Source organism: Bos indicus x Bos taurus, chromosome 1 (genome assembly GCF_003369695.1).
Source record: "Bos indicus x Bos taurus breed Angus x Brahman F1 hybrid chromosome 1, Bos_hybrid_MaternalHap_v2.0, whole genome shotgun sequence".
Lineage (NCBI taxonomy): Eukaryota > Metazoa > Chordata > Mammalia > Artiodactyla > Bovidae > Bos > Bos indicus x Bos taurus.
In genome coordinates, this window is record NC_040076.1 from 147,254,572 (window position 1) to 147,261,733 (window position 7,162).

Sequence of the window (7,162 nt, forward strand, 5' to 3'; positions counted from 1 at the left end):
GAGGAGACTCAGTAGACACTCAGAGACTCAGGATTTGATCCCTGGATTGGGAAGATCCCCTGGAGAAGGAAATGGCAGCCCACTCCAGTATTCTTGCCTGGAAAATTCCATAGACAGAGGAGCCTGGTGGGCTACAATCCATGAAGTCACAAATAGTCAGACATGACTAAGCCACTGAGCACACAGGCTCTGTGAGGGAACGTTCTAAAGCCAAAAAGACCACCTCATATGGACCACCGCAGCAATTAAGAGGAACATTCATTTCAAACACAATCACTCATGTATCATCTCAAACATCAATCCCCAGAGATGTTTCAGAGTGTCTGGGTCTAGTTTTATTGACCAGTCGGCCAGTAGACTGTTAGGTAAAACATGTTGTCCATGAATTACCTCCACATATTAAAAGGAAGAAGTTGGAAAATATATACAATATACTTGGCTTATTAAGGGTATTTTTAGACTATCATTTTTGGGGTTATTAAAAATAAAAATGGACTTGTGCAGAAGGGAAAAATTCTCTAGGGTACTTGGAATATCAGGCATTCTAGACACAGGGGAAAAAAAATGTAATTTCCACTTTCAACAAAAATTTTCTTACCTAAGTAGTAAGCTGGAGAAAAAAAGTAAAGAAGTTTATGTCATAACTCAGATCATTTTCCTCACTCAATGATAAAACAAGACCAAAAACAAAAACCCATCAGTTGTTAAACTTCATAGGAAGATAAAGAAATGTCATCCTCACATTTAGATTTCTTTGAGAGGTAGCTGGGTCTTATCTTCCCTCTAGATTTTTCATTAAAAGAAAATTTTCTTGAGGTCCTCTGAACACAGTTTTGAACCTTGCCCCCTGTGATATATAGGGGAGGAAAGACTGACCAAAGCTCTTGTAGCTCAAAATTACATCATATACCACCTTCAAAGAAGACTGCTTCCAGTTTGAAATACAGAAGCTCCACATAATACACTGAATTTAATGTGTGTAAATTCATTTTCTATCTAACCTCAAGATAGAAAATTAAGCAGGACCTTCCAGTCATCTTTCTGCTGGCTAACTTTTTATTCCCTAGAATTACAATTCCTCTTTTAAATCTTTTTTTTTTTTCCCTCTGACTCCTCCACCACTTTTCAAAGTGATCTGCATAATTATTCTTTCCTCAAGAAAAGAGTTCCTTTGCCTTGTCCTTCTCCACTGGTACTGATGGTTTTGAAAATAAACTGGTAGGAAAAAAAAGTGTACCTCCTAGAAGGAAGCCCTGCCCGCCATTTCCAGGTGCCAGTGGCTAAGCAGGTGTGCTGCAAACACAACTGTAACTTGTGCACACTGTGGGTCACTCTTAATCAGCCTCTTCCTACTAGAGCATTTTATTTTCCTTGTTCACCGTACAATCATGTACTACTCTTTAACAGAAATTACTTTTAAAGAAATCTGGAACTATCTTAAAAAAAAAAAAACTTTATTAATAATCATGTATTTTTACTGATCACATTTTGAAATGCCTAAAAGACTTTATTGTTCTAATTATCCAGATGTACCTTTGTAAAATAGCTCTTTTATGAATTAGCTGATAAGGCTGTATGTTTCTGGAACAAAATATTGGTCATCTAAAAACTCTGTTTTCTGGGGTCTGGGAAAATAGAAGAATGAGAGTTCAAATATTAAATATGCTTAAAGGAAAAAAAAAAAAAAGAAAAGAAAATTTTCAAAGACTTTTCATTCTGTGAGTAAAAAGTACATTTCCATTTATTCTGTGGCTTATTCAACAGATATTTTTGGAAGTCCTTCTATGGACCAGACACTGAGTCAAGCCCCAAAGATCCAGCAGGAAACATGAGACAATCCTGATCTCATGAAATTTACAAACTAATAAGGAAGGAAGAACATTTTAAAAATCATTTGCCATATATTTAAGTTTTATGCATTCTTGTATGTGTGATGTAGTCTTATTTTTAAATGAAGAAAATAAGTAAGCCACCAAGTAAATAAAGAGTTTTCTAAAAATTGCCATAGTGAGAACAGAAATTCAGAAGGCTACAGGAGGGATTTCCCTGGTGGTCCAGTGTCTTAGACTCCATGCTCCCAATGCAGAGGGCCTAGGTTCCATCCCTAGTCAAGGAACTATTGATGTAAAAGTAATTGCAGTTTTGCTTTATTGAACATTACCTTTTGATATTGAATGAGTTTTTAAATAAATGTAGTTATTATATATCATTTTAATGCACCTTTCTCACTTTATTTATTCTTTTTTTTTTTTTTTTACTTTTTTTGCTAAGGACTTATGACTTGCTGTGCATTTAATGTTTATTTTAGACTAGGGACAAAATATTGTCTATGTTAGACAAAAAGCAAACTCGAGCAATTTTTTTTATTTGAGTTTAAAGCTGGTCAAAAAGCAGAGGAGACAACTCGCAACATCCACACGCATTTGGCCCAGGAACTGCCACGGCACGTACAGTGCATGGTGCCTCAGGAAGTTTTGCAAAGATGAGAGCCTTGAAGATGGGGAGCTCAGTGGCCAGCCATCAGAAGTTGTCAACGACCAACTGAGCGCCATCCTCAAAACTGATCCTCTTACAACTACACGAGAAGTTGCCGAAGACTCAACTTTGGACCATTCTACAGTCATTTGTCAACTGAAGCAAATTGGGAAGGTAAAAGAGCTCGTAAGTGGGTGCCTCATGAGCTGATGGAAAAATCCAAACAGTCATCGTTTTGAAGTGTTGTCTTCTCTCATTCTATAAAGCAACAACAAACCATTTCTCGATCAGATGTGTGATGAAAAGTGGGTTTTGTACCACAGCCAGTGACAACTAGACCAGTGGTTGGACCGAGAAGAAGCTCCAAGGCACTTCCCAAAGCCAAACTTGCACCAACAAAAAGGTCATGTTCACTGTTTGGCAGGCTGCTGCCAGTTTGATCCACTACAGCTTTCTGAATTCCGGGAAGGCCATTGTATCTGAGAAGTATGCTCAGCAAATCGATGAGACGCATCGAAAACTGCAACACCTACAGCTGGCTTTCGTCAACAGAAAGGGCCGAATTCTTCTCCACATCGATGCCCAACTGTTGGGGGCCAAAGTGAGGTACTCCGCCCATGACAAAGGTCATGAGGAAGGAGGCTCGACATACGCAAAGGCGGGATCGAGCCTGAGGAGTCCCCCTGGAAATCCTCGAGCGTCTACCCCCATAACCAGAGCCTGCCTACTTTACTACTTTGTGCTCTTACCTACACCTCTGACTTTACGGGGGGCTGTCCCCCACCACTTCTTTCAGAGAAGGAGTTAACCTAGAGCTCCAGTCAATAAAAACTCTTGGGTGTGACAAGAGTGTTTTAACCTACAAACTCCTCTGAAGGTTCTCTAGCCTGCCTGACAGGCTCGTCCGGCCACATGTGATTGCTCACAGCCTCCCAACCGTGAGAGGCACAAGATGCTTTAAACCCTCTAAAAACGGGTTCCTTAGAAAAGTTAGAAAACTATTAGTATAAGTATAATGGGCTAATTAGAAATTGTGTTGGTGAAGGGTTTTTCATTTGCTGAGCCAATGTTTGTTGCTAAGTCTCCATATCCCCTGCCCTTACACACATTAATGAATATATAGAATTGACCTTTGATATTAATCACGTTAGACCTTAGGCTAAGTAAATTCTTTCCTTAAAACCCACTACACCCTCACCCTGTAGGAATGTAACTTTACTTGGGTGGCGTCTATTTTGAGAATAATCAGCCCTGGAGAAATAAGTGTCCTGATTGACTGACCGCTGTCACAAGGAGAGGGTCGTAAATTGTCAGCAGGCCCCCCTGGCCAGAAGATGATGTAACACCCCTAAGACCTCTGTATACATTTGTGTGAAGCACCTGACTTTAATAAAAGTCAGGACTGCTGTCCCCACGTGACTTTTGTATAACATCTTAGTGTATAAAAACAGACTCTGGAAAATAAAGAATGGGGATCAGTTTCTCAAAATACTGGTCTCCCCATGTCTCTCTCTCCCTCCGGCTGAGTCTCCATCTGGAGCGCGGAACCCACCAAGCTTACTAATTTTGCCTGGGCTTCTAAGATCCGACCGGGGAGGCCTCAGTGTCTCCTCTCCTTCGGGAGAACGGAAGGACGCCTGCGGCCTACGTAAGTGGTGCAAGCTTCTTGTCTTGAAGTTTTATTGGTCCCCCGCGTAAACCAAGCTACTCAGCCTCTTTTCTCCACTGAATTTTCCTACTGAGCTATCCTTATTCTATTACTCTTTATATCTCTAATTAATATCTAATTGAAACTATCGTATCCTGACCCTCGCCGACGCCGTCTCTCCTTCGAGTACCCTGGATCAGCCGGGGCTGGTCCCCGGCACCCAACCCTTCACACAACCAACACTTCAAAAGTTGAATGAATTAGACTGCGAAGTTTTGCCTCATCTGCCATATTCTCCTTTCACCGACTACCACTTCTTCAAGTAACTCAGTGACTTTTGGCAGGGGAAATGCTTCCACCACCAGCAGGAGGCAGAAAGTGCTTTCCAAGAGTTCACAAAATCCCAAGGCATGTATTTTTACACTTCAGAAATAAACAAGCTTATTTCTCATTGGCAAGAAAAAAATGTGTTGATTGTAATGGCTCCTATTTTGATTAATAAAGATGGCTTTGAGCCTAGTTATAATGATTTAAAATTCACAATCCAAAATGGCAATTACATTTGCACCAATCTAATAGATCTCACATGTTGGAACTAAGACCCCGTGCAGCCAAATAAATAAATAAATATCAAAAAGAAGGAAAGAGAGAAAGAAGACTACAGGAGCTACACTACGTAATTAGGCCACACAAATAAGCTCAGAGAACAGTATGGGCACGCACCTGCTTCTCCCAGGTGACCTGTGTAGACATCTTTTCTGGTTGCTCAGTTGCTCCTTCACCATCTCCTGAAGTCTGCTCAAACTCAAGTCCATTGAGTCCATGATGCCATCCACCCATCTCATCCTCTGTGGTCCCTTTTTACTCCTGCCCTCAATCTTTCCAACCATCGGGGTCTTTTCCAACATGTAGGCTCTTTGCATCAGGTGGCCAAAGCATTGGACCTTCAGTTTCAGCATCAGTCCTTCCAATGAATAATCAGGGCTGGTTTCCTTTAGGACGGACTGGTTTGATCTCCTTGCAGTCCAAGAGACTCTCAAGAGTCTTCTCCCATACCACAGTTCAAAAGCAAAAGTTCTTCAGTGCTCAGCCTTCTTTATGGTCCAGTTCTCACACCCGTACATGACTGCTAGACTATAGGCATTTTAACAGTAGTCTTTTCATAACAACAGCTCTCCTATTTTGTCTAACCTAAGGAGTGATTTTATGATAGAAATCTCACACCCAGAAGAGGAACAGTGGCAAAACCACAGGGGACATTGTTTTTGAAAGGCAGAGTTTTCAGAACTGATGCTGTTTTGTAAATAAGCAGATATTTTCCCCAATATAATAATCCAATGCCTCAATCTACCTCCTGCTAGAACCACCATCATCACCACCAAAGCTTGAGTATATGAAAAAATTTAGGACTTACTTTCAAAATCTTTCCCAGTATAGAGGAATTCAAAAAGAATGCATAAAATGCCACACAAGCCAAAGAAATCTAAGGGAACTGGCACTAAAGTTTTCAAAAGCATGGGGAACTGAGTTTTTTAAATGTCAGCCAAAGCAAAGTAGCTCATCAGGAATTCAAGAAAACAGAAAGACAAAATCATCATCATTGACATCTCACATGACTATTGGGAGGAAAAAAGCAAGAAAGTTCTATTTGTGGCCTTTAAAATGCCATTATTTGGACAAGAGCATTAACAGGAAAACACTGCTTATTCCAGTGAACTGTAAGTATCAAACCTAAAGCCCAAGATCTTAGAATTCAGGAATGTTCACCATTGACTGGTGTTGCCTGGTTAAGGGGGCTTCTGTGGCTGTGAAAGACTGTCTGATATATGTTGCTTCTTTCCTTTTCTCCCCTTGGCTATTCTGCATCTTTGTAAATTCTTTCTAACACTCTCTTCTCACTACTATTCAATTAGCTTTCAAATGAGTGAAGAGAACCCATGCACCACTTTACCAAGTATCATCGCAAGAATTCACAACCAGCTGCTTTAAAGTAATTGGCATCATAATGTGCAGAAAAATTACTTTTCTAATGGTTGCCTAAAAGATTTATATTCCTAAAATGTAATTAAAAAGTAGATTTAGAAATAGGCTCAGCGACCAAAAAGATTAAATATTAATGTGTAGTGTAATTAATAAATTATACATCTCTTGATTACTAATGGCTTATTGACTGTAAAAGCATAACATTATGGAATATTAGGGCAAACAAAGGCTTTTGGGGAATATTGTTCAGCTTCAAAGATGAAGCTGTTGCTCTTGAATTTTCAAAAGAAATCCTAATTTTGCAGATAAGATCAAAACTTGTTCAACTGTTCCCATTATCAGTCTTCATTCATTCTATATGTTACAAAGTCTGCTGTTCTCTATAAAATGAAAACTTTGTAGCTTCTTGAATCATTTTTCATTGCATGAAAGCAATTTCTATTGCTTATCCTCTGGGCTTCCCAGTTGAAATTTCAAATCTAGGAGGATTTCAGATCTCTCGTATGAAAATAAAAGGTCTAATGTCATTGCAAATGACCCTAGGGGAGAGAAACATCTGAAACGAGGTGAGCGTGTGATGGACAGCACTTGCAGAGCATTTCAAACTGAAGAGCAAGATGAAACTATGAACAGAAATAGTGGGCTTTCTAATGACTTCAACAGACAACGCTGAGCTCCAACAGAAAGTTCCAGAAAAACCTCCCAGCTGGCTCTCTGCTTGCCCTTGGCATTATAAACACTGTTCTTTTATTTCAACATTGAGTCTTTAATTTCACTGTGTCCAAAATGTTAGGGGGAAGGAGGAGGGCCTCCGTCACTAGGAGGGTGGCCACCATCAATATGGAAAACCGTGAGGGTGAGTGGTGACAACAGGCTCCAGAGCAGACCTTCCTCTCAAGTCCAAGTGGATTAAGTTGCAAAGCATCTCACACTAGAGGCGAAGCAACGCCACTTCTAGATGGAGCCGATGGTTCTCCTCCAGGGACAACTCAGAGAAGACAACTAAACCACAGCTCTGAAGAAGAAATAAAATCAAAGAGGAAAAAGCAAATACGC

The 7,162-nt window shown here is 40.1% G+C and overlaps 1 pseudogene; it reads left to right on the forward strand.

The window, feature by feature from the left end:
• The first annotated feature begins 2,329 nt into the window (after positions 1–2,329).
• On the forward strand, positions 2,330–4,622 carry LOC113899284 (annotated as a pseudogene).
• The last annotated feature ends 2,540 nt before the right edge of the window (positions 4,623–7,162 follow it).